Below are 11,593 nucleotides of genomic sequence, written 5' to 3' on the forward strand. Positions count from 1 at the left end.
AAAAGCACTAGAAAGTGCACAGTATTAAAATTGATGGCATTGTTATTATTGGGAATGTTTCTAGAAAGAAGCATAAATTAGAAAGAATGTATAGGGAGGCATTAGTAAGCAAGAAAAGTATTATGCAAATTTAACTATGATTTAATATATGTTAAATTTTATGAGGTTATTTTAATCTAATTTCCCTAGTGCTTAATTAACTGAATTTTTTTCTGCTTTGGTGTCTTTAAAATTTAATTATAAAAATTTTAACATGTGATATATGTTCATAATTTATAAATAAAAATAGTTCTACCAGGCTTATAATAAAAAATCCCTGTCCCCTGCTCCAAATTTGCCTAGTTTTTTATTCTGTTCCCTAAAGAACATACTTTTACAACTTATGTTTCTCTCAGCATTTATCACTAATGTGCATCTTCATCTATCTTTTTCTAATTTTTAAAAAATCATCTCTTAATTTTGACTATAAATGGTGATGCTCCATTCCTTTTGTCAAAGCTAAGATTGCACTGAAGTTACATAGGCAAAGATGACTATTCAAGGCTATTGCAAATAAGGCAGAGAGACCAGAACTCATCCTGAATTCACCTTCCCTGAAAGAATAAGCTGGAGAATTTTTAAGACCTGGGCTGGTGCTTCCTATGTCACCTGTGCTTACTAATTGGTTTTTTACAAAGAATAGTAAACATCCCCTATCTTTATGACAAGGTTAGCTTTATAGCTTGGAGCAAAGCACCCACAAAAGTTAGACTCCTACCTTCCTATGGAGACTGTGAGGTGGGGGTGCTATTTTCACTGACAATGGCATTTCAGAGAAATGCTTCCCAGGTCCCTTGCACAGGCATTCCTATGCTGTGAAACAGGCCACAAAGCTGTGAACAATGTTTATATCTCAAGATGCAGAGAAGGAATTCACAATTACAAGTGTTCTAAAGAAATGCTCTTATGGGAGTCATGGCCTGGAGTCAAGAGGAAGCCTGTCTGAAGTTTATTTTAGTCAGGCTGAGAGAATCATTAAGGTTGCCTTGGTCCACTTATCAATTTATATCACAATTTCTATTTTAATCTACATAAATATAAACATAATCAAGATAACTAGGATAGAACTTTAATTTTATTGAATATAAGGATTATGTCTCATTTTGAATTTTCCTCTTCAGAGAAAATTACTACCCTGTGCTCACACAGTGGTAATAAAGAGAGCTGACATTTATCAAGCCAGGTCATTTCCTATAGGTACCTACCTTGTTTATACTCATCAAAAATAAGATTCAAGTTCAGAAATGATTCTAATTTTTAATATACCACTGAGGAAACAAAAGCTGAGTGAATTTAAATAATTTGAAATGAACTACAAAACTCACTGTACTTTGTCACACAAAATGTCTTGCTCTTCCCCCAACCTGTAACAGCCCTTCCATTTACTTTTGAATATGCTGTGTTTCTAAAAGCAATTCATGTGCTTGACTGTGGAGCACTACTGTTATGTTTATATTCTTCAACCAGGTGAAGATATTTGCCCTAACTTTTCCACATTCTTCTTAGCAAGAGAACTTCAGCCAATTCATCCCTTTGCTTCTGTAACACTCCTCACTCAACCTTTATACAATTCAAACAATATACAAATATAGTTTTATATTATGCATGAATATTCTCTACCAGAGGACTGTAAGCTCTTTGAACACATAGAATTTATGTCATTTATTGCTCTATCCTTAGGCTTAAGAAGATTACTGGGCACATAATATAATGTATATTAATATTAGGAGACAAAGGGTTGATATGCTTTTGAACAAAATTCTTATGCAAATGGCCACTTCTGCTTGAGATGATACAATAAAAGCAGACTAGTGACTCTCAGCTGGACTGAGAAACTTTGTGTTCCCTTCACATTATACAATAAACCAGCAGCTTAATACACAAGAAAACTGAGGTAGATGATTCTTATGTTCCTGCTTTATATACATTTAGCACAATATAGCCCTTCTAATTTGACTGACTGGTTTCTGAATTTTTGCCACTATTTTGGGAAATAAAAGAAGTCCATGGAGATTATTTTTTCGAGTATTTTTAAGTGTGATTCTTATAGGAAACAGATTGTGTTCCATATCATTATTGTTTTTGTATTCTATGGCATTTATTTCATCAAACATACTGTTGAATTTTAGTGATTTGAATCAATTTCTAAAATCCACTGCATCCAAAAGATTCTGCAACAATACTGTGATGTAATGACATGACTTTAGTCTAAATCAAACAGCAAAACATGAAATTAGATTCATTTATATTGACAAAATTGTTATTTCAACTATGCCTATTTTGAGGAGCACTAGGGGTAAAAACAAACAAACAAACAAACAAAAACTTCCTGCCAAGGCAGGAGACATAAGAGACACAGATTTGATCCTAGGTTGGGAAGATCCCTGGAGGAGGGCATGGCAACCCACTCTGGTATTCTTGCCTAGAGAATCCCATGGACAGAGGAGCCTGGCAGGCTACAGTCCATGGGGTTGCAGAGTCAGATACAACAGAGTACGCATGCACTGCCTCTTCTCATCTTATCTTCAATTTTAGAATGTTTTTCTTGTTTTAATTCTGTTCATATTAATATTGAAAAGCCATCATTGTACTTCACTACACTCTTTTTATTGCTGTTGCTATTCAATTTGTATAAAGGAAGGGAAATTTTTATTCTTTCTTTTGTTCAAAGTTGTGTTTTACTAGTGATGAAAGGTTAGCAGGTGTTTGGTCCCATCCAAAACCTCCAGAAAACACTTGGTTCATGCCAAAAGGTCTTGGGTATTTGGTTCTGTGCAAAACCATATGGCTTGGACCAAAAATGTTCATGGACATTTTGCATAGAACCAGATTTCAAGGTCCTTTTGGTGAACATCTCATGCTTTTTTGATGTTTTGGATAGGACAAAATCTCAAATGTGATGACATAGCATATGCGTGTACTAGTCATCAGTCGTGTCCAAATCTTTGTGACCACATGGACTGTAGTCCACCAGGCTCCTCTGTCCATGGATTCTCCAGGCAAGAATACTAGAGTGGGTTGTCATGCCCTCCTCCAGGGATCTTCTCAATCCCACATTGCAGGCATATTCTTTACAGTCTGAACCACCAGGGAAATGGATGATATAGTATAGTAAACACAAATTCTGCCACTTATTAGCCAAGTGGATAAGTTACTTAATTGTACTTCTTTCATAAATAAAATATACCTAGCTCATAGTTTTGCTGTGAATAATGAATGAACAAATACAGGTTCGATTCCTGGGTTGGGAAAATCCCCTGGAGAAGGCTATAGCAACCCATTCCAGTATTTTTGCCTGGAGAATCCCATGGACAGAGGATCCTGGCAGGCTATGGTCCATGTGATTGCAAAGAGTCAGACAGGACTGAAGTGACTGAGCAGGAAGCAATGAATAAACTGAAAGATTCAGAGCCCTGAACAGCGGGCCTGTCAATAGTAAGCACTGCAAATATACCTGCTAATGATTTTACAACAATACCCTTCAGTGTTGACAAACTGTGTGTAAATGAGTACTTCCATCTATAAATTCTTCCACTCTTCATTTTTAAAAGTTTTCTTGTGTAAACTCTAGAAGATTTTTAAATCTGATAAGCAAAAGTTTATTAATATATGCCACCTGTATACTGTGTAAATTATCTTTTCTATCTTTTGCCTATTAGTCTATCTTGTAAGAAAAGCACATCCAAACCATAAGTTAATCATTTCTATATCTAATTCAAACAAACCTAGCAAGATAACAATAAAGGAGCGGAATACGGGATATTTCAACTGATACTCATATAGCAGGGCATAAATATCTAAGGTTCATTATTTTATTTCTTAAAATGGTTTCCCTTTTAGTTAATTTATTTACATTTCAACAAAGGAAAGTTAAATATATATATATATATATATTACTGGTTTTAACTTTTAAAATATTACATCTATTCTCTGATCATTTCTTTTATTATTTTTTTCTAATTTTAATTGGAGCATAATTGTTTTACATGGTTGTATTGGTTTCTGCCATATAGCAATGTCAATCAGCCATAAATATACATATCCCTTTCCTTTAGGACCTCTCTCCCATCCCCCCACACCCCATCCTACCCCTCTAGGTTGTTACACTGGGTTGAGCTACTTATGTTATAATTGCCAGAGAGGTGTTATATATATTTCAAGCCATTACTTTTCTTTAAATTCTTCTTTCCCCATAAAATATAGTGAAACAAATATTTAAAGAGGGAAAACATGACCATCCTGGTGCTGCTCAAAGAGTTATTTTTTATTTATTAGAACAATTCTGGTAACAGCATATATGTGTGTGTGTGTGTGTGTGTGTGTGTGTATTACTTGTTACCTGAAATAATTTACTTCTGTATTAATTCAATTGTTTAGGTATTTCAACAGTGCAGTTTTACTTCCAAATATATTTTTCCCAAGCATGAAATATTTCTACATAATTTTAACAACTACTTTTAACTTTGTAACACCAGATATTTCTAAATTGGAGTGTATGGTAATTGAAAACCTATTTATCAAAGCAAAGGAATGAGATACAGAGCACATACAATTTTTAAATCCCTAAATTACCAATTGTAAGTAGCTGGCATTTTTGACATAGAGAGACTTACAAATAATTTCACTGCCACAAATAAGTACTAGTGCTGTCTTTCACCAAAATGTTTAGTTGTTAATAGCAGCAACAGAAAAAAGAATCCTAAACTAAATACAAAATTTTAAAAATTAGTATTAAATATTATTTGATAAAATTCCTTCTGAAAAGCACAGTATTAGGTACATAAAATAGAGTAAGTGAACTAGAAATTACAAATTTCTGCTCATTATGTGAGAGGTATATTGACTACATATTCCATTTTTTAAAATTGTGTGTATTTGGGCATTTTAGTCTGAAACCTATTATTCAGTTTGACACTAGTGTTTATATGAGTTATTTTGCTTTGAGGTGAATCAATAGGATTCTCTTCCTTTTACAGTTAAAAGTAATCCAGCTGCCAGCAAACTGTTCAACATGATGTAACAATATTGCCCAACTAGCATTGCATTTCAGGATGCTGCTAGTTGCAGATATGGGCAAAGCTGGTACATTTTGTGAGCTAGTAAGTAAATAAAAGCTAAAATCTTTGAAAGAGTGAATCAGCTTCATATTCTTCACTTGTTATTTCGTCTCTGATAATCAAGGCATCATTTCAGTTTTAAGAATACACTTCTTGAAGTAAGTCTCCCTTGTGTTATGAAAAGTCTGTGGGTGCAGTCCCGAAAGATGGGCAGACAGGAGACACAGGGTTACAGGAGATAAAGGAAAGACGAAATTAGGACAGGAAGGCCTTAGAAATCTCAACAGTTATTTGAAGACAGTTGGGTTCAGTTTAATCTTGCTTATCTTTAAAACACTCTCACTGATGTATATTTCAGACTTTTTTCACTAAAGAAGTGATAATTAGATTATTGCTTTACAGGGGTAGGTGAGACTTTAACTAAGTAATGTAGTATTCTCATTTTGATTGGAAAGTCACCACTAAAACCTAATACACTCCTAACCGACAAGACAAGGCTATATATTAAGGGATCTTGTTTGTAGTAGGTTATTTTGATCTTGGCTTTGGGATATTTCCTTCAAAACTCCTCCTCCTCCCTCAGTTTTCATCTCTCTCTCTCTCTCTTTTTTTTTTTTTTTCTGTTCAATAACCTCTTTGCTAATGTTATCAAAAAGCAAACTCTTTTAGACACAAGTGGAACACAAGTGTCATTCAAATGACTTTGTTACATAATCTGCATTTACAGATGAGTGATAAAAGAAGTTTCTTTCTAATAATATGAACTTTATGACTTATTTTAGAAATAATGAAGACATCTTGGATAGGTCTTGTTGAATAAATAGATCAGATTGTCAGTAAAATGAGGATGTGAAATATGCATCACTAAGTATGTCACCTTCTTATGGATCGCTTTACAAGCAACTTGAGTGTCCAAAACATTCACCTGGAAAAGAACTTTCAAAGGTCATTTCCAAGGATGTCTAATAGTTTGACGAAAGTTATTTTAGCTTCAGCATTTCTGACTTTCAGTCACTTCAAACATGATAATTATGTGACTATAAACTATTCTAATTGGGAATAAAAGGAAACAAAAAAAATGTATCCAACAGCTTAAACACTCCTGCTATTATTTAAGTCATTTACTGACTTAAAATGGTTGGTCTGACTTGTTTTCTTATGACATGTGAGAATCCTATAACTAGATGTGGAGGCATATCTTATTGTTTGCTTTTCATCTTGGATTGTTTCAGAGTAAATGAAATGCTATAAACTCTTCAGTGGGTTCAGTGGAAAGTCATGATTATCTGCCAGGGCCACCTGAGAGACAATTTTCTAACACAGCTGCTGAGTGATTTCAATAAGATATTTCTGAACTAGGTGTGATGTTAATTTCAACTCTAAACAATGTATGGTTTGTACACGGTCATTCACTATCTTTGTGAATATTTTGATTAATAGTCCACTTCCAGTTAAATATAACATTTATTGAAATGACATAGAACATGAATATATAGCAGTCTAAATTAGAAAACAATATATTTTATATTAATTACATTAAATATGTCAAAAATAAGTGACACTATGCAAAGTAATTATTTAAAATCAATATTATTATTTAAACACACAAAATTGGAAAAAAAAAAATCTTTGTTCTATCATCCACATGAGTGTTTTTATCTCCATATAACAGAAGAAAATATTTATAAGGGTTTTCAACTTGTTGTGTCCGATCTTCTAGAGTTAGTGTGCTAACAACAGCCCTGAGCAATAAGAAAATCACATATGACTTGATAAACTGTCCTATGCATCGACACAAAAGAATCCTTCTGACACAAAAAATAGTTCTATGATGTGTTTCCTATAGTCAGATTGTGAGAAAAGTACCTGAAAGTCCTTTTCCATTATCTTAATAGTAGTTAAGAAAATAATAACAGCAGCAGCAGTAGCAGCAAAATGTATCCATTAAGAATTCCTTCAAATGCTAGGTTATAGACTGAGAGCATTACTGTATATGAATTTTAATATTTAATTCTTTTAATAATTCAATGAGGTAGGTAATATTTTTACTCTCATCTTACAGAAAAGAAGATAAGGCATAGAAACATTAATATTTCTATGGTATATATCTCATAGCTAGAATGCAAAGGTTAGCATATAAAAATGTGTATTTTCTGAGATATTATATATGTATAAGTGCATACATGTATACTCACACATATACCTATGAGTATTATATATATAATCAGACACACATGAGTATCTATTAGATAGAATAACCACAAAAAGCAATTTTAAGAGTGGTCATTTATGAGAAGGGAAACTGAAGAGCAGTAACGGGAGAAATGTTATCAATGTTTGGTATTCATTAAAATTGCTACCAGATAAATGCAAATATATCCAGTTATTTTCATAATGTGTATCTTCATATTATGAGGTAGACTTTAATAACATTGCTTACTAATAAAATATGAATTAAATATTATATATATAATATATAATATTATATTAACCTAAAGCATATAATATGTGTGTGTATGTGTGTGTGGGGGGGGGGGGGAGGAAGAAATATCTTCCTAAAGGACTTGAAGGTTACATTAGTTTATTGTCCATGAAGAACTTAGAACCAAGCATTGTAATAACAGTTAGCACTAAATAAGGAAGATAGTAGAAATCTACACATGGCTTCATATTTAGATGAATATTCTGGCTCTATGCTACTCACACTTTTGCATTCTATTTAAGAAACTAGCTTTGTCTTGAATAAAATGTATTTTGTCGAGCTCTGTTTCTCCTTTAGCACTGGCAGTGTTTAAATTCCTAACGAGTAATGAGCTAATTCACTTGAAAATTCTAATACTCTTGGCCTTTTTAACATAACTTGGTCTTTCCTGGTGGTTTGCAGCCCAGATACACAGGAATCATTTTAAGAGAGTAACCACAAGATGGCAGTGTTTTCAGAGGACCCTTTGACACCTGAGAGTAAAGAGGTCTACACATTACCCCTTGGACCCCCCTCCCCACACCATTTAATGATCAAATTACTATTTCAAGATGTGACTCAGGTGGAGAATGATGCAGAGGAGAATATTTTAAAAAACATATAAACTTTTCCTGATAATGAAATATAATGAAGAATGTGCAAGTCTGTTGGATTCAAATGAAAATTAAATATTTTATGTTTGTATTCATTTTTAAAAGCTTAAACTGACACATTTTTTACATTGGAACCATGATGATTATAGAAATAAATGGATAAAGGCTACTATAAAAATAAAAAAATGCCGCCACATATTTTAGGAAATTAATATAATGTTTGAATTATCATCATGTCTTTATTTTCAATCTATGGTGTAAGGCATTATTTCCAAACTTTATTTTAGCAGTAGAATTCTTCCTCTCCTCCCAAAAAGATCACATTCAGAATTCATGATTTAAATAGTTTCTTCAACAGGGCTCTGTTAAAGAAAAATGGTCTCCAAAACTTTGTCCAATGCTTCATTCCAAAGAAGCCCCCGCAGTACTTCTGCACAGTTGTAAAAAAAACAAAAATCATTTTTGAAAACACTTCTCCAGGGGAAACCTGGCCTGGTCAGTAAGTGATTAACCTTTCTTCTGGAGGTGGCTAGGAATGGTGTGTGGGTGGGTATTTTCTGCTGCAAATGAACCATCTGTAGTTTATATTTTTACTGCCTATGCAGAATCATTAACATAAACCTAAATACCCTTACAAAGATTTTTGTTATTCAAAAGACAGCACAGAAGCTTGTGTGAATGTCATATCAATTTGCTCATGAGAATGCTTTTGAATGGTTTGTTTGATTGTGTCTACTTGCATAAGTTGTTTTATATAAATATCTATAATTAAGATCCTTTAGTAAGGATAAGTTGCTAACGAGCAGTGCTTTTAAAAATAAAGAAAGGAGGAAAATGAGGAAAAAAATAAAACATTCTGCAGTTTCTTACTGATGGTGATGCCAGCCACAGTATGACTCAGAACCAGATTAAAAGAAATGAAAACATCTGGGTCATTATCAAACAATCAGGGAAATACTGAGTGACATATAAGGTCAGTTCAAGATTATGAGACCTAGAAGCTAAAAGCCTACTTCAGATCAAGCTTTCTGTTTGTTTGGGTGAGGAGGTAGGTAGGTGGAGTGATATTGCTGCAGTCAGTTTATCTTTCTGGTCCATGCCCCCAGCTTTAAGTGGGGGGCACCTATGGTTATATGAGAAGCATATATTTGTGATGATAATAATGTATGTGAAAATAAGTGATGCTCTATTAAGGATTCTATAAGCCTAAAATGCTATTAGTGATGGAAATATGCTAGAAATAGTTTATCTGAATAAGCTTTTCGATGTTCACATTTCTGAAAGGTGGTTCAATCAAGTTATTTGTGACACTTATTTTTATACTCTTAGTTTTAATAACATGTCAGTTGCCCCTTTAAACTATAAAATTCTGTGAAGTATCCATGATGTCAATTGTCATAATGTATCTTCAGCTCTCTAGAAAACAAGCAGTCCAGTCATTTCTTATTAAGTAAGTTTTTGATTATCTAATGTAGTCTTGGTCCTACTTTGCAGAGATAAGAGCTTTCTAATAATGAGATAAAAATGACCCAGTATCTTGCTGTTTCCTCTTTTCCAAAATGTCACTTATCATTCAATAAAAACTTCCTTATATTGACAGTAATCAGTATAAGGCTAGAGCTCATTAAAATGAAACTTAAGTAAAAAAAAAAAAAAAAAAGAAAGAAAGAAAGAAATCTAGGAAGACTTCCCTAGTGGTACAGTGGCTAAGAATTCACCTGTCAACACAAGGGACAAGGGCTTGTGTTCTATCCCTGCCTCAGGAAGATTCCACATGCCACAGAGAACTTGCCTGTGCACCATGAGTACTGATCCCGTGTGCTGCAGCCTCTAACGCCTATGGACCAAGATACTTTGCTCTGCAACAAGAGAATCCATCACAATGAGAAGGCTGTACACCCCGCAATGAAGAGTAGTTACCACTGGTGCTTCCCAGGTGGCGCTAGTGATAAAGAACCCACCAGCCAATACAGGAGACATAAGAGATGTGTGTTCAATCTGTGGGTTGGGAAGATCCCCTCGAGGAGGGCACGGCAACCCACACAAATATTCTTGCACGGAGAAAATCATGAATAGAGGAGCCTAGTGGGCTACAGTGCTTTAGCTTCCAAAAAGTTGGATATGACAGCATGGCTAACATTTTTCCTTTCACTTACCACTTGTGCAACTGGAGAAAGCCCATGTGCCACAACGAAAACCCAGTGCAATCAAAAAAAACAAACAAACAAAAAAACACACTAGGAAAGGTAACTTCTATACACATCAAAATTCTCACTGATACTAACAGAGAATCAATAACTGTCATAACTGTTCTATTAAATAAGCAGAGAATTCACAAATGGAGAACCCAATACAATTTTCAAACTATGGGAACAAGTAGTATGGGTAACTTATGAAAATGAAAGGGTAATAAAATCACAATCCAGATACTTCTTTATCATGAATTCCCCTTCTCAGTATGTTTCTTGCCTTAAATTCATTTATAGTAGATCATTATAGAAAGGAATATGATTAAAATGTTGCTAATCCTAAAAGATGATGCAGAGAAAGTGCTGCACTGAATATGCCAGCAAATTTGGAAAACTCAGCAGTGGCCATAGGACTGGAAAAGATCAGTTTTCATTCCAATTCCAAAGAAAGGCAATGTCAAAGAATGCTCAAATTACTGCACAATCTCACTCATCTCAGTTCAGTTCAGTTGAGTCGCTCAGTCGTGTCTGACTCTTTGCGACCCCATGAATCGCAGCTCATCTCACATGCTAGCAAATTAATGCTCAAAATTCTCCAAGTCAGGCTTCAATAATACATGAACAGTGAACTTCCAGACGTTCAAGTCAGTTTTAGAAAAGGAAGAAGAACCAGAGTTCAAATTGCCAACATCTGCTGGATCATCAAAAAAGCAAGCGAATTCCAGAAAAACATCTATTTCTGCATTACTGACTATGCCAAAGCCTTTGACTGTGTGGATCACAATAAACTGTAGAAAATTCTGAAAATGATGGAACTATCAGACCACGTGACTTGCCTCTTAAGAAATCTGTATGCAGGTCAGGAAGCAGCAGTTAGAACTGGACATGGAACAACAGACTGGTTCCAAATAGGAAAATGAGTACATCAAGGCTGCATATTGTCACCCTGTTTATTTAACTTAAATGCAGAGTACATCATGAGAAACACTGGGCTGGATGAAGCACAAGCTGGAATCAAGATTGCTGTAAGTAATATCAATAACCTCAGACATGCAGATGACACCACCCTTATGGCAGAAAGTGAACAAGAACTAAAGAGCCTCTTGATGAAAGTGAAAGAGGAGAGTGAAAAAGTTGGCTTAAAGCTCAACATTCAGAAAACGAAGATCATGGCATCTGGTCCCATCACTTCATGTCAAATAGATGGGGAAACAGTGGAAACAGTGTCAGACT

This window comes from Capricornis sumatraensis, chromosome 11, assembly GCF_032405125.1.
Source record: "Capricornis sumatraensis isolate serow.1 chromosome 11, serow.2, whole genome shotgun sequence".
In the NCBI taxonomy this organism is placed as follows: domain Eukaryota; kingdom Metazoa; phylum Chordata; class Mammalia; order Artiodactyla; family Bovidae; genus Capricornis; species Capricornis sumatraensis.